Raw genomic sequence first — 17,110 nt, 5'->3', positions numbered from 1 at the left:
GCTCAGGGCCTGCACAACTCCACTGCTCCCAGAAACCACTATTTTCCTTTAAGAGACAGACAGGGAGAGGCAGAGGAGGAGAGACAACACAGTACCACTCCAGCTTTCATGAAGCTTCGCCTCTACAGGCGCACCCATATGGTAGCAGGGGTCTTGAACCCAGGTCCTGAATCATGGCAATGTGTGCACTCTATCAGAGGAGCTATCACCCACTGTAGTGATTTTTATGATAGCCAAAATGTAACAGTAAGCCAAGTACCTAGTAACAGGGAATAATTTAATAAGTTGAAGTATAGCCTCTTAATAAATGTTTAAGCAATAATTTAAAATATCAGTAAGGAGTTCATATAAAATTTTTAAAGAGTTATTTTTAAATATTAGGTGCTGGCAAGATAGCTGGAAGGGCTCCTACTTTGCCATGCATGCAACCTATTTGAGCCCCAGTACACCACATGGGGGTACCATGGCACTGGGGGAAGCTCCTCTCTCTGTCTCTTTCTTTCTCTTTTTATCTGAAAAAGTTGACCTAGAGTAGTGAAGCCCCAACAATGACAACAAATAAATAAATAAATTATAGTAGTTTTACTGAGATGTAATGTACATGCCATACAATTCACCTGTTTAGACTGTATGCTTTGGTGATTTTTAGTACAGTCATAGAGTGTTCAACCATGGCTACAATCAATTTTTAGAAAATTTCCATCACCCTTGAAATGCTTCTGTCTCCCCAGTGGTCGCAAAACAAAAGACATAAATTTGTTACTACTATTTTATCACGACTGTACAAACAAATAATGCTTGAAGGAAATGTGTCAAAACAGTCATAGGAGTTCAGTGATGAGACTGTGATTTTCTTTTCCTTATTTCTACTTCTCTGCGTTGTTAAAGACTTCTGTAAGTATGAATGTGTATACTTGCTAATGAGAAAAAATTTAATTAACAATCATATCCTGCATTATAGTTTGGTTGCAATGAGCATAAAACTCCCGTAAGATCAGCTTAATAAGTAGGGATTTATTTTTATCTCATGAAAAGAAAATTGGAGCTCAAGGTATGTAATATTGTTAAAAATAACCAAATATAATGTGATTTTAATTCAAATAAACCAGCCAAGGGAGAAATTATAATCAAGGAAATTTCAAAGTGAATAACCATTGGTTAGACTGCAGCTGCTATGTGACAATGAGGTAGAAAGTAGAAGAGAAAGGCTAAGAGAATCAAATCACAGAGACATAGCCTACTTTATTTGAATTGTTGAAGGGAATGCAACAGCTCAGGTCTTTGCATTAGCATTGAAAGTAGAACTTTGGGGCCTACCACTTCATCCTGAACAGTAAGGGAGGCTGGCAGTACAAATATTTAAGCTTCTACAGGCTCTGTACTTGATAGACAACAGAAAAAAGGATTGAGGATAAGAATAGAAATGCACAACCTGTGTTGGACAAATGTTCTTAAAGGAAAAAAAGGAGGGGCAGGTGGTGGGTCACTCAGTAGAGTGTATATATCACCATGTGCAAAGATGTAGGTTCAAGCCACCAGTCCCCACTTGCAGGGGCTAGCTACAGGAGCAGTGAAGCAGGGCTTCTTCTCTCTGTCTCTCTCCTTTTCTCCCTCCCCTCTCAATTTCTCTCTGTCCTATCAAGGTGTATATGGGGGATGGGGAAGAGGGAAGAAAAGGAAAAAATGGTCGCTGAGAATGGTGAATTACTCAATAATAACCCTGGTGGCAACTTTAAAAATAAATCAATTATGAAAGACAGCAAGAGAGAACCTGAGTGTCTCTGTAGCACATCCAATGCCATAAACTGAACCTGGAACCTTAGGCTACTACCACTGAGTCACCTCCTGTGCGACCAAACATATTCTTAAGATCAGGCTTTATAAAAGGGGTAGATAGCATAATGGTTATGCAAAGAGACTCCAGAGTCCCAGGTTCAATCCCCCACACCATCATAAACCAGAGCTGAATAGTGCTCTGATTAAAAATAATAATAAGAAGAAAGTTAACAAACCTCCTAGGAGGCCTCTTCAGTACATTTCAGCTTTTTCAAATTAGTTCATATAAATCAGAATCCTGGAAGCAATTTGCAGAGCCTGCACAAGCCCTCAAGGGTGTCTTACTATTCAAGTGAGCATCCCCAGCCAGCAACTCCAGTCAGTTGAACTCTCTGCATGTTCACGGACTTGAAGGCATACTCAGGCTCGAGGGCCACAGCAGAGGTCCACCCCCACATCAGGCATAGAAGCGGAAGGAGTCCTAGGTCAAGTCCATGCAGGTTGTCCCTCAGAGTCAGCCCAGGACAACAAGAGGTGGGTATTGAAAATGGGGGGCAAAAACAAGACAGGATTCAGACCATGGAGGGACTTGGGCCCATGTTTAGGATAAATACTGTTCTAAGAACAATCTTTGTCTATCTTTGATATTGGATGGGGTTTCAGGAAAGTGAGAGAAAATATTCCTCGAACTTGGGGGACAAGTTCTTGTTGGTGTCCAGAGGCTCCTAGGGTTGGGGAAACATCTACTCAAATCCTCATGGTCAAGTCTTCACTCTGTCTTGAATGAGCTTCCTTCCTTTTCCAACAGTTTTCACCCTTCTTGGACAATCAAAACCATGAAACCAATAATCTTGATTTTGCCATCCATCAGGAACTGGAAAATGTTCCTAAAATGAGCAAGTTACTATTGAAAAGCATCAGTTTACCCATGCTGTGTAAATTCTCTCAGCCAGCTGTCACTTCTATAAATGATACCACTCAACTCACCTCAGGGTGATACCAGAAATGGTATCCAGTGGGTTGGAAAGCTGAGCTGGCTGGCAAGATGGAACCCAGCCAATCACATGCCCATAGGGGCACTGGCTCCTGGGGGGCATGTGTTCTCTCTACCTGTGAGGCGAGGAGGCCTGCCCTATCAGGCACCTGCTGCTTCAGCCTCCACCAAACCCCAGGCTGGCAGATGGGAGGGATTCTTACCAACTCTATTTCTGGCTTTCACATTCAAAGAAGCACTGTGCTACCTACCACCTCTTCCAAATCACTAGTGAAGTGACAAGTTATTTTCACTGCTGCAGTCATAAACACAGAAGAGCTAGACCACATTATTCCTCTCTCTAGTAGCATCATTCCTCTCTCTTAAGTTTTCTAATCAAAGCTAAGGACTGTTACTATTCTCCCCAAATACCACCTGCACCCCCCACCCACCCCCAACTCCGAAAATCTTGATTGATTGGAATAACATGAAGAGGCTGATCATTGAAGTAAAATTAAACTTGGCTGTTTCCCGAAGCAGGAAATTATCTCAAGACTAAAATACATGCCTGACTAATTTAGGATTGGATTCTGGGAATGGTTCCCCCCACATACATCACCCCTCCCCTTAGAATTGTGGATGGCAGAAAATAAGAGGGAAGTTAATCAGCCACGATAACTTAACAAGCTTGCTCAACAAGACACAAACCAGGTAAGAGGGTTCTTTCTCAGAGACAAGCGTGGCTGTGAGGTCAGGGCTTCCTGGCTCACTCGTCCTCCTGGTGCGTTCTGGCAAAGCAGGTGATTCAAGAACAGGCAGAAAACCCTGTGGAAGTGTTGCAGCTTGGGACTCAGCACCTTTCCTGGGTGCTCCTCGCATTCCAGGATTCCTGCCCACTCCACCCAACCTCCCAAGCCCCGTCCTTTGCTTGCTGACAAATGCTGGCTCCTGCGGATGTTCTCGTGTGGGTGTGGAACCTGCATACCACACTGTCTGATGAGTCAACCCCGAGCCCCTGGAGCAGGCTGTTCTAGCTGCACTGCAGACAGGAAAGAGGGCTCTCCTTTCTTGGCAATGACACCAGGGTGTGCCAGCCACAGTTCCTAGACAGCCACTGCCAGATTCCCATGCCAATGAGAAGCTGAAAATATACAGAGGAATAGTATGAGCCTCTTGAAGGTGAGGCTGTGTTGTGCACAGGGACCTGAAGGTCCCTTACTAATCCCTTTGTCAGACAGCTCTGTCCTTTCATAGCTGGGGTATGGACAGCCCTTCAAGTGGGCAGACCAGAAAGAGGTGGAGTCTGTGGAGACATCTCTTTACCACTCACAGCCCCAGAGGATTGGGAGTTGGGCTAAGGAAGGCACAGCAAGGAAAGGGGGGCAGAGGTATCAATGCACAGAGCAGGGGATCGGGGCATCTCCGTCAGTGAGATCCCAGGGTTAATGAAGGTTAACTGAATTCAAGTACTAACAACTGGCAGTGTAGATTCTAGAGGCCACCCATACTGCAGTTCACTTACAAGCCAAGTAGTGCACCTGGGGAAAAGAACACGGGCAGCGTTCTGCATTTCCCAGCAGCCGTATTTAAAAGGTGAGATGGTGCTTGCAAAAATAGGCCATTCACAGGCATGCAGGAACACAGCGCTAATCACCTGCTGGCCTGCTGCTTCCTTTGATCATGTCAGTAGCAGAGAAGGGAAATCCAGCCTTTCCTTAGCAAGCTTTCTCCAGTTAGTTCCCATTGCTTGTGAGCAGCCACCATAGGTTCTTGTGGGGGGGGTGGGGGGGGGCAGTGGTACATACAGTTAAACACACATAGTACAAATTGCAAGGACCTGTATTCTAGCCCCTGCTCCCTATCTGCAGGGGGGATGCTTCACAAACAGTGAACAGGTCTGTAGGTGTCTATCTTTCTCTATTCCTATCTCCCCCTCCACTCTCAACTTCTCTCTGTCCTATCCAGTAAAATAGAAAACAATGGCTGCCAGGAGGAGTGGGTTCACAGTGCCAGCACCGAGCCTCAGCGATAACCATGGTGGCAGTAAAAAAATAAAATAAAATAAGGTTCTTTGTGCTGTGCTCTCCTAAAGTGGGGAGAACAGCATATTGCTTGGCTGAGTAGGTCTGTTTTGGCTCTGGTCTCTTTTTGAGACTTTTTGCTTATCACTTCCAGGTAGCCTTACGCCCCATAGTAACTGGTAATATGTACCAGATAATAGGTTTGTTTTTTTTTTTTTGAATGGTGACAGTTTCTCTCCTGTGACTTTTTCAGCTGAAATTAATGGTGGGCCTACTGTGTGCCAGACCTTACCTGGAGTTGGGCTACAGTGACAAAGAAGCTTGGGAGGCAGAGACAGAGAGATTGAGACTGAGTGTGTTGAGATTGGCTTGAGTGTGTAAGCCACGCCTTGCTCAGTTCTCTTGCCCTGACCCAGTGTACCCACTCTGCCTGCTGTGAGACTGGCTGTCAGGGGTTGGTGGGTGCTCCTCTCCTCTGAGAGCTGCCCTCCAAGACACCACTCTCTGGGTTGTGCATGCACAGCCCAGGCAGCCTTCCAACAAAGACTCCCTAACATGGACAACCAGAAAGTGGATATATGACAAGTCTACAGTGCTGTTTTTACTCCCGATGACCTCACAGTTCCACCTGGGAACATCAGGCCAGAGCAATTTGTCCCTGTGTTTGAATTTTCGAATTCTAATCTGCTGGATTGAAGAAACTCTTTGAGCAGACTTGATGGAGTTGATGGGATTCACTATTATTGTTGCTGTTGAATCTCTAGGTCTGGTGTGACTTGTTCTGCGATAAATCATAGAAGTGCAGCTTTCAGGGCCTGGTCATGGCATATCTGGTTAAGCACACATACTACAATGCACGAGGACTCAGGTTTGAGCCCCCAGTTCCCACCTGCAGGGGTAAAGCTTTTCAAGTGGTGAAGCAGTGCTGCCGGTGTCTCCCTTTCTCTCTCCCTATTTCCCCCTCCCCTCTCAATTTCTTTTTTCTTTAAATTTATTTTATTTATTTATTCCCTTTGTTACCCTTGTTGTTTTATTGTTGTTGTCATTGTTGGATAGGACAGAGAGAAATGGAGAGAGGAGGGGAAGACAGAGGGGGGAGAGAAAGATAGACACCTGCAGACCTGCTTCACTGCCTGTGAAGCGACTCCCCTGCAGGTGGGGAGCCGGGGTTCGAACCGGGATCCTTATGCCAGTCCTTGTGCTTTGTGCCGCCTGTGCTTCCCCTCTCAATTTCTAACATGTGCACTCAACCACGTGTGCCACCACCTCAATTTCTGATTGTCTCTATCCAACAAATAAAGATAATTTTAAAAACTTTAAAAAAAAAGTACAGCTTTCAGCTAGTCTGAGACCTCCTAGGGCACAAGGATAATGTCAACCACAGCTCAGTCTCTAGCACCAGTCCAGTGTAAGGAAATAGCTGGCATCCTATAAATGTTAGCTGGAATGTATTGATAACTTTAATAAGGATAGAAACTTGTAGAAGGGGGCTGGGAAGGTAGCATAATAGTTATGCAAAAGGCTCTGAGACCCCAGGTACAATCCCCAGCACCACCATAAGCCAAGCTGAGGGCTCGGGCAACAGCATATGGTTATGCAAAAAGACTTTCATGCCTGAAGCACCAAAAGTTCCAAGTTCAATCTCCAGGACCACCATAAATCAGAGCTGAGCAGGGCTCTGGTTGGCCTCTCTCTCTCCATCTCTCTCTCCATATCTCTCTCTCCATTATCTCTCTCTCCATATCTCTCTCTCCTCTCCCCCCCTTCTCAAGCTGAGCAGTGCTCTGGTCTCTCTCTGTCTCCTCCCCACCCATCACACACACACTTCTCTTATCTGTATCTCTCTCATTCAAATAACTATCTTTAAAAGAAAAGGGGAAAGAATATAAGCACAGAGGCTGAAAATGGAGGCCTCATACCCTGCTGCAGAAATCAAATCCATATGTGTCTGATCAGGGTTTCCAGGTGAGCAATTCTGAGATTAAAATAGGTGCTAATACATATGTTCACACAGAAAGAGATTTATTTATTTATTTATTTATTTTGTCTTTCCATTGATGTAACTATGAAAACTGAAATTCAGAATGTTAAAATTTGGCTGCTTCTCCATGATCACTGCACAGACATAGTGGCTTCATATTATCAGTTTTGCAAACAATAGAGACAGCTGAGGAGAAGGCAGCGTGGGTGTCTGTCTCCTAGTCCCCTGCTTGTCATTCTCCTTTGATGTCTTTCTCGTCTGTTTCCTGAAATGACACAGCATCTCTAGGCCTGCTTTTGAGCTGAACTGTCCTCTTGCTCTTAGAGGATGGGACTGAAGCCAGATGAGAGTGAGCTAGGTTGCATGGTCAGCTGGATTCAGAGTCCAGGCCACTGTGCAGGGTGAGGGGAGAGTTGCCGCAGTGGTACATTTTGTTCACACAACAATTTAGCTGGTTAAACAACTGCCTGGTCCTGGGATTGCTGGCCTGAAGCCTGGGTTTGGTCTTCTAATCCATCTAGCAGGAGTCTTCAGAGCAAGAGTGCCTGCTGGACTGACTTTGTGTGTAAATTAGGGAAATACACTTATTCTTTCTTCCTTTCTTCCTTCCGTCCTTTCTTTCTTCCTTTTGACACCAGGGTTATGGCTGAGGCTTGGTGCCTGCATGACTCCATCACTCCCAGTAATCATTTTTCTTTTTTCTTTTCAACAAAGGGTGAAAAAGAAAGAGGGAAGGAAGGAGAGAGAGAGACCATGAGGTCCTGCAACACTGATCCACCATTCCTGAAGTTTCTCCTCAGAAGGTTGGGATTTGGGGCTTGAACATGGGTCCTAGCACACAATGATATGTGCATTGTACCAGGCAAGCCACTGTCTAGGCCCAGTATATTTCTTCTTAAAGGCTCAGCTTCTTCAGGTCTAGCCACAGCTAAATGGAGATCAGAGCATTTTGTCTGAATACCTTCATGACACAGGTTTAGAAACTGGGGCTTCATACCATTATCACAGAGTTCCCTTTCCAGCAGTCTTCAGTTTGGCATCCTGTTGGAATTGTTGGGAAAAGGTGTGGACCAGAGCTCCCTCAACTCCAGTTCCACCAAAGCCTGGAACTATTGTGATGAAGAATCTTTGTTTTTGCCCTATCACTGAGAGGAAAGAGAATTTGGAGAACACTTGAGGAAGTCAGGTTCTTGTTTCCCTTACCTGAGAGGAAAAAGGAAAAACAAAGAACATCCAGAGGTGATAATAGGTGTAAGTGCGACTTAGAAAAGAAGTTAAGGTAGGGCCTTTAGAAAACGCATAAAAGAGCCCAGCTTCATTACCATACTGCCGTTTTCCCCATATGTCTCTCTGTGCATATGCTTTCACTTTTCCTGAATAAAAGCTTAAAGTACCTGAAATCATGCTCTTCTCTCAGTTCCTTGTCGAATTAGCATGATGAACCAAACATTATGGGAAACACATTTTGGCCTCATCTTGCCTGCAACAGAGTTACCTAGGAACCATTTTAGCTAAGACTGAAAGGCTGAGACCCATTTTATCAGTGTCCTCAGGGGGAGAACCCAGCAACTGGACAGTCAAGGTTGAAAATGAAGTGTCTTGGGTGAACACCACTAAGAAAACTTAAAAGGTTCCAAATGATTTAGCTAGAAGAAAGGAAAGCGTGTCACTTAAAGATTCATCTTCATTGGAGCACCAGGCTGAGCTAGCCAGTTATATAGACAAAGGTGAACCTGCCATATGGTTTCAGACCCCAGATGCTCAGACACTGGGGCTGCCATCTACCACCTTGTGATGTTAGGAAACCAGGCTTCTACTGATATCTTCTCATCTGTAACATGGGGGTTAAAGAGGCTCCCCCTAGTGGCCTGGAAGGTGACACAGTGGAGAACTGAACTCTCAAGCGTGAGGTCCCAAATTCAATCCTAGGCATTGCATGTGCCAGAATGATGATCTGATTCTCTCTCCCTCTCTTTCTCATAGATAAATATTTAAAAAAATAACAATAAATACATTCCCCTTCCCAGACTTAGTGCAGTAGAAAATCTTTGTAAAGTGCATTGCATATAGCAGATTCAACATTAGTAGTTATTAATGCAGGCAATGTCTCCACCTGTTTTAGACCCCTTTGGGAGGGGGGTTGATCTTTACTCTTGGAACCCTTTCTCTTTTTTTTATTTATTTATTTATTTATTTATTTATTTATTTTCCCTTTTGTCGGGAAATTATGAGGATGTGGTTGAGCTTGGCAGGGCTTGAACCTGAGGGGTGCGTCTGTCCTGTTAGTCTCTCTCTCTCTCTACCGAGAGTTTGAGCAAGAAGAGACAGTAGTAATCCCAAAGGTGTGCCTCGTCCTATCAGACTCCCTGCTTCACAAAGCGCCCTGCATCCCTGATACTATGGCCTTTAGATAAAAAGAAAGGGGAAGATGTCAGGCATTAAGCCAGCTCCTCCTGCTCCACCCTGCATTGCCGATACTATGGCCTATTTACATAATCATTATTTTGCCTGAAAGATCCCCACCCATTCCATTCCTTTGATCTATCTACTTCGAGACTGCCCTGCCTGCAGGGTAACATTAATCCCACCTGTTAAAACCCTTGAAACAGTTACTAGGGAGGTTCTACCTTTCCAGCCCCTCCCATTTTTCTCCACCCCTCTCCTCAATACTTATGGGATTGTAAAGCCACTTTCATTTCTGTCTTCTCTCTTCTGCATCCCAACCGGGAGAGGAGCAGACGTGCAGGGGGAGGCAGACCCCAGCCATTGCGGTTTTTGCCTCCACATGGTTTTAACCAGGTGCCTACACGCCAACTCTGGGGCGTCCACATGAATAAAGATTTGTATTGCTACTGCCACGAACTTGGTTCCTGGGTTATCTCTCCCTCCCGTGATGCTAGCCCGACACCCTTTTGTTGCCCTCGTTGTTTTTTATTGTTGTGGTTATTATTGTTGTTATTGATGTTGTCATTGTTAGGACAGAGAGAAATGGAGAGAGGAGGGGAAGACAGAGAGGAGGAGAGAAAGATAAACACCTGCAGACCTGCTTCACTGCCTGTGAAGTGATTCCCCTGCAGGTGGGGAGCCAGGGGCTCAAACTGGGATCCTTATGCCAGTCCTGGCACTTTGCGCCATGTGCACTTAACCTGCTGCACTACCACATGACTCCCTAAAATCCTTTCTCTATTTAAACCAGAGAGGAAGATTAAAAGAAATTAAAACTGTTATTTGCTACTTCAGATGATCTTTTCCTTACTATGTACTTTTTAAATATTTATTTATATTTATATTTCCCTTTTGTTGCCCTGGTTGTTTTTTATTGTAGCTGTATTTATTATTGTTGTTGATGTCGTCATTGTTAGATAGGACAGAGAGAAATAGAGAGAGGAGAGGAAGACAGAGGGGGAGAGAAAGAGAGATACCTGCAGACCTGCTTCACCACCTGTGAAGCGACTCCCCTGCAGGTGGGGAGCCGGGGGCTGGAACCAGGATCCTTCTGCCGCTCCTTGTGCTTCGCACCATGTGCGCTTAACCCACTGCCCTACCAGCCGACTCCCACTATGAACTTTTTAAAAAAATTATCTTCCAGTTGAACTAATTTTTTTCATACACTTGTAGGCAGTTATACTTTCCAGCATGACTTATATGTGTAAATACAAATATTTGATCTCCACAGTTCATATATTTAATGAACGAAAAACAAGTGTCACATGAAGGCTCCAGAAATTGCAGTCAATATTTCTTTGCTGCAGCTCAGTGGATAGAGAATTGAACTCTCAAACGTGAGGTTCGAATTTAGTTCCTGGCATCACATGTGCCAGAGTGATACTCTGGTTTTCTCTCTCTCTTTCTCAAGTGTGCAAGTGCATAAATAAATAAATAAATAAATAAATAAATATACTTTAAGGTTTTTTTCTTTGTTGCTCTGGGCTACATCCTCATTTAGTCAATCATTTACCTAAAAAGGAATTCCACTTCCAGGACATAAAGCTAATACAAATTTTCCCTGACAAGGCACTGAAACCTTTCATCAACACTAGTTGATCTGTGCATGTCTTCCGGTTGGTTCTAGCTCTGGCTTTCTGACCAGAGCACTACTTGGCACTGACTATTGGTGCTACTGGACATCTTGCAAGTATGTGATTTTGTTATTTAATTCTCAGGATTGTGTTTCAACAATCAAGAAGTATACTATCAAATCTTGGATTTTCCTATGTAATTGCAGTCGTAACTTCCATAAAGAAAGCCAGTTCCATACAGTTCTCAGAGAATGCCTTTGTACAAGTGGAAGTGCTAGACTTTAGTAGGGTCTGTGATCACACACAAAACTTGTTACTCATCCAACCCTTCTAGTATGAGTAATACCAGCTAAAAACGTAATATGCACCTGGAATTGTGCCAAGTACTTTACATGTATTATTTCCTTTCATCTCAGCAATTCTATGAAAGATACTAAAGTAATCCTCTCTTTACAGATGAAAAAACTAAAACTGGGAATTGGGCGGTAGCGCAGCGGGTTAAGTGCACGTGGCACTAAGCGCAAGGACCAGAGTAAGGACCCCGGTTAGAGCCCTCAGCTCCCCACCTGCAGGGGAGTCCCTTCACAAGCGGTGAAGCAGGTCTGCAGGTGTCTGTCTTTCTCTTACCCTCTCTGTCTTCCCCTCCTCTCTCCATTTCTCTCTGTCCTATCCAACAATGACGACAACAAGAATAACTACAACAATAAAACAACAAGGGCAACAAAAGGGAATAAATAAATAGATAAAAATAAATCTTTAAAAAAGAAAAAACTAAAGCCAGAATGGGTGGTGGCACACCCAGTTGAGTGCACACATTACCATGTGTAAGGACCCAGGTTCAAGCCTCCAGTCCTCACTTGCAATGGGGGAAATTTTAAGAGCAGTGAAGCAGTGCTTCAGGTATCTCTCTTTCCCTCTCTATATTCCCCTCCCCTATCAGTTCCTCTCTGTCCTATTAGATAAATAAACTTTAAAATTAAAAATAAAATAAGGAACTAAAACCCAGGAAGCTGATTAATTCAAGGTCAAGTGGAGAACTGGCATATAAACCCACACCCATGGGGTGCTAAAGTCTTTGCTCTTTTTTTACATACATTTAGTGAAATATAATTCACATACCATACATTTCAACCATTTAAAGTGGACAGTTTGGGGTGGGGGTATAGCATAATGGTTATGCAAAGAGACTTTCATGCCTGAGGCTCACAGCAGCACTATTTGCAATAGCCCAAACCTGGAAGCAACCCAGATTCCCAGCAACAGATAAATGGTTAAGAAAGTTGTGGCACCTACCATGCCACATTATGCTGCTACTGACTTGTTACTGCAGATTGTCTCCAGACACTCCAAGTCTGAGATGTCAACCTCCCAACTCTAATCTAGTAAGATCCTTGCTAACTAGGGACTACCTAGTTCCACTTCAGATGACACATTTTCTCTTCTCAAAAAAAAAAAAATCTTTATTTATTGGATAGAGGCAGTCAGAGATCGAAGGGGGAATGGGAAATAGAGAGGAAGAGAGTCAGAGAAACACCTCCCCTCTCAATTTCTCTCTATCCTATTAGATAAATAAATAAATTTTTAAAATAAAAATAAAATAAAGAACTAAAACCCAGAAAGTTTCATGACTAGCAAAGCTTCCCCCTTACAGGTACAGACTGGAAGCTCAAACCTTGGTCCTTATGCATTGTAACACATGAGTTCAACCATGTGCACTATAACCCGGGATGGCATGTTCTCTAACAAAGTTATAGATACTAGATACAGGCTAGGACCTAGAGTATTGGGTATATGTGTACATTTGTCTATAAGCAAGGGGAAATTATATAACTCAAAGTAAAAGTGCTTAATAGCCCTCCATGATTAGACTTAGACCAAAAGAATGGCCTAAAGAAGGCATAATAAATTCTCAAATCATATATTTATTACTTAGACCTAAACACCCTCCTCTACTATCCCTACTTCACTTTCTTCAATCATTCTATCTACTTAGTTAACTATACATAAGGAAGTAAGATATATTCTGGTGTTTTCCAGATTCGACTGCTTTTCAGTGAAGCTATAAAAACAAGATTCCTGGTGACCAATGATTCTGGTCCTGGTGGAATGAGGGATGGAACTTGAAGGAATCATGAAAAGTGAGATCAGCCAGAAAGAGAAAGATAAATGTCAGTTGACCTCACTTATAGGTGGAACTCCAGAAACTAGGAGTGAAAGACAAAACACAGGATAAAACTTGGACTATACCTGGTCTGTTGAAGGAAAGCCAAAGATATAGGGAGAGGATGGAGGGAGCAAGTTGAGTGGGCACTGGAGCCCAGTGTACAGTGGTGTACAAGAACCTAAGTTGTCAGTGACACCTATCATGGAAGCATGAGAGCTTATACCTATGTGACAACAGTTTTGTAAATCACTACTTCCTTAATAAAATAACAGATAAATAAACCTTTAAAAATAAAATTAAGAAGAGTACTGTACCCATACAATGGGATACTAAGCAAAAGAAATACTGACACATATTTTTTTCTTTTGTTGCTTGTTCTTTTTGTTCTTGTTGCCTGTTCTTTTGACTTTATTCCTAAGAACTCAGCCTGACTATAGTTAACAATATTATACTATCTACTTAGAAGTTGTTAAGAGTGGTCCGGGAGGTGGCGCAGTGGTAAAGCTTTGGACTCTCAAGCATGAGGTCCTGAGTTTGATCCCCAGCAGCACATGTGCCAGAGTGATGTCTGATTCTTTCTCTCTCCTCCTACCTTTCCCATTAATAAATAAATAAAATCTTTAAAAAAAAAGAAGTTATTAAGAATATATCCTAAATGTTATCAACACACACACACACACACACACACACACACACACACCATTACATAAAGGGACAGAGTTCTTAACAGACCTTATATGGAAATCATTTCATAATACATCTGTGCACCAAATCATCATACTGTAAACCTTTAACTTACATAATGTTTGTTTGTTTGATTTACTTTTTTTTTTAACCAGTGCACTGCATAGCTCTGGCTTATGGTGGTGCAGGGGATTGAACCTGGGACCTGGGAGCCTTAGGCATGAGAGTCTGTTTGCATAACCATTATGATATTTCCCCTGCCCTACTTATACAATATTTTGTATTGATTATATCTTTTTAAAGTATATCTTTTCAAATATTTTAACTTTATTTATTTTAGGAGTTTATTATTTTTTATCCTTTATTATTGGATAGAGACAGAGAGAACTTGAGATAAGTGGGGGAGATAAAGAGGGAAAGAGACACCTGTAGCCCTGCTTCACCACTCACGAAGTTTCCCTGCACACTGTAATGTGTACACTTAACCAGCTGCACCACCACCTGGCCCCTGTCAGTTATATCTCAAGAAAGCAAGGGGGTGGGGGAGTTAGGTAGTAGCACAGCAGGTTAAGCGTATGTGGTGGAAAGTGCAAGGACAGGCATAAGGACCCTGGTTTGAGCCCCCAGCTCTCCACCTGCAGGGGGTTTGCTTCACAGGCAGTGAAGCCGGTCTGCTGGTGTCTATCTTTCTCTCCCCTTCTCTGTCTTCCCCTCCTTTCTTGATTTCTCTCTGTCCTATCCAACAATAATAACAACAATAAAACAAAGGCAACAAAAGGGAATAAATAAATGTTTTTTAAAAATCTTTAAAAAAAAAAAAAAGCAAGGGGAAAACATTGCCCACTCCTAGGTCACAAAGATTATGCCTGTGTTTTCCTTTGAGAGTTTTCTGCATTTAGCTGAAATGTTGAGGTCATTGAGATCTTCATTCCTGGCCACTTGTCTTTGCTGCTTTGTGTGTGAATGGACACAAATAAACCTGAAGCCTGGGCATGGGGGTGGGGAGGTCATGACACACCCAAATAACTGGAATTTGGAGTTAGCGCTGGATTGTAATGATCTATGTTTCTCCGGCTTCATGTATTTCCTCTTTAAGAATAAAATCACTATGGGGTGGGGATAGTTGAATTGTGGTACACCGAGTTAAGTGCACACATTACTAATTGCAAAGACCTGGGGTTTTAGCCCCTAATCCCCATTTGCAGGGAGGATGTTTCACAAGCTGCGAAGCAGGTCTACAGCTGTCTCTTTTTCCTGTTTCCCTCTCTATCTCCATCTCCTCTCCTCTCTCAATTTCTCTCTGTCCTACCAAATTAAATAAAGTTAAAAAAGAAAAAGAAAAGAAAAAATTCATCTGGTGATGTCTTGCAAATATTCTAGAAGCCTAGCCCACAAAAGACCATATGTTCCCATTTCCATAGCCCTAATTTAGGTCCTCCTCTCCAGCCAGTAAGCTATTCTGATGATCTAAGTAGGGCAAGTTCCTCCCCCATAAAACTCACTACCCTTTGCTGAAATGAGTTGCCAGTTAATATCAGGCTACACGCTCCACCAAGGCAGAAGCTATACCTTTTTTTTTCCATCCTGCCTTTCTGCCTGGGACCTTGTAGGTGTTCCAGAAGCCACTGTGTAAAAACAGCATGGTTTTCTTCGGCCTGAAGTCATCTTCCCTTTCCCAGTCTGCTGCCGGTTGAATCTTCCACACACAGCACTAATCCTCTCACTGCCTTGCTCAGAAACCTGTAAGCCCTCCTATTGCCTTCAAGAATCCTAGCTCCTTAGCCCTGCACCCAAGTAAGGGTTGTCCCTGGTTCCCCTATCCCTTCTGACCTATCACAGCTCACAAGGCATCTTTGGAGTTGGTCCAGCCCAGGGTGAAATTCTGTCACTGCCACCCGTTAATTGCTTGGATCAGAATCATTAGTTGCTTCACTGCCATGAGCCTTAGTTTCCTCCCCTGTGAAATGGGCTGGCTAGACTCACTTTGCAGAAGTGGTTGCCATGGGTTACATCTAACCCATTTAAGTACCTGGAATATTACCAGGACTCTAGTTGCTCCTAACACAATGTAATCAGATCTAGTAAGTAAAAATACACGTCCCTCAGTTAAATCTGAATTTCAAATCAATGAGCGTTTTTTCATGTAAGTAGATCAGAAGTGCTCACATTTAACAGGATAGTGTGTCCTATCTGGAAATCTTTTGATTGTTCTCCACTATACTGGGTCTAGTTTTTCCCTACTTGGAAAACCTTCCATTCCTCTCTGTCCAGATCTCACAGCCCTTTGAAGACCCTGCTTAAACATCCCCCCTCCCAAAACCTTCACTGGTAACCTCAGATAGTTGTGCTTTCTTCCTCCACTTCACCGCCCAGGAGCAAAAAGCAGACATACCCAGTTTTCCCTTGACTCTGCATCTTACCCCCACTGTAGACTCTGGAAACTTCCAGAGCTCACAGGCACTCAGGAGGTACCTGCTAGCTGCCTGATAAATAAAAACAATAAGACTCAACTGTTCTAACTCAGAATGTCTCTCTGTTCTCATTTTCAACCTCATTTCCACTCCCACCTAACTTCTCGAACTGACAGGACATGGGAATCACCAATATACGTGGCTTTGAAGAGGCTTAATCTGAGAGCTTCCAATTTAGAGGAAATGGAAGAGAAATACTTATCTTTTTCCTCTTCTGGATGAAGAAATGATTACTTATGAAAAAGAAAGTAAAAGTGCTCAGGACTGGCAATCATGAGTTAATATATATATATATATATATAACATGATTGTAGCATTAAATGAAAATATCTCTGTGCAAACAAGGTTCTCTTTCCTTCATAAACAGGCAGACAGGTACTTTCTATTAGGTTGTTGGGAAAATCATGATGTATTTTTGTTTTTCTATGCAAAAATGCATCATGACTTTTCCAACTACCCAATAGCGCCTTTCAGATTGAGACAGACAAGACAGCACCAGAGCCTCCCCCCATTCCATAGCACCTGCTTTGTGTGTGGTGCTAGAGTTCAAACCTGGGCTGAGTTGTCTGGGACTGGTGCTAACTCCAGACTCTATGGTCAATGAAGCTCCCTTGTTTAAGTAGGCCTGCGCTGGAAAGAGGGAATATATGCTCTCCCAGGCACTGTTTACCAAGGACTTTGCTGTCCTTCTTTGTCTGCTCCAACTAACTCTGGACTTGGCTGTGAGCTGCCCGTTTGGTCTCTGGGTTCAAGCCAAAGAGAGACAGTCTCTCCAGATAAATCATGAAATGGCTGGGCTCCTTGAGGCAGAGTCTGGGGTATGGGAGGAATGGGAAAAAGGCATTTTGAAGAGGCATTCTGGGCTGGGACCCCTGTCACTGGGCTGGCATCTGCACATCTGTCTGTAATCCTCTATCGACTGCAGCCACGAGCCTTCATGCCCATGAACACTGTCCTTCTCCACAGTGACCTCACGTGTCAGGCTGCTCTCTCATTGCTCTCATTCAAAGGCTGCTAATTG

This window comes from Erinaceus europaeus, chromosome 19 (genome assembly GCF_950295315.1).
Source record: "Erinaceus europaeus chromosome 19, mEriEur2.1, whole genome shotgun sequence".
In the NCBI taxonomy this organism is placed as follows: Eukaryota; Metazoa; Chordata; class Mammalia; order Eulipotyphla; family Erinaceidae; genus Erinaceus; species Erinaceus europaeus.
Note: the sequence above shows the minus strand (reverse complement) of the source record.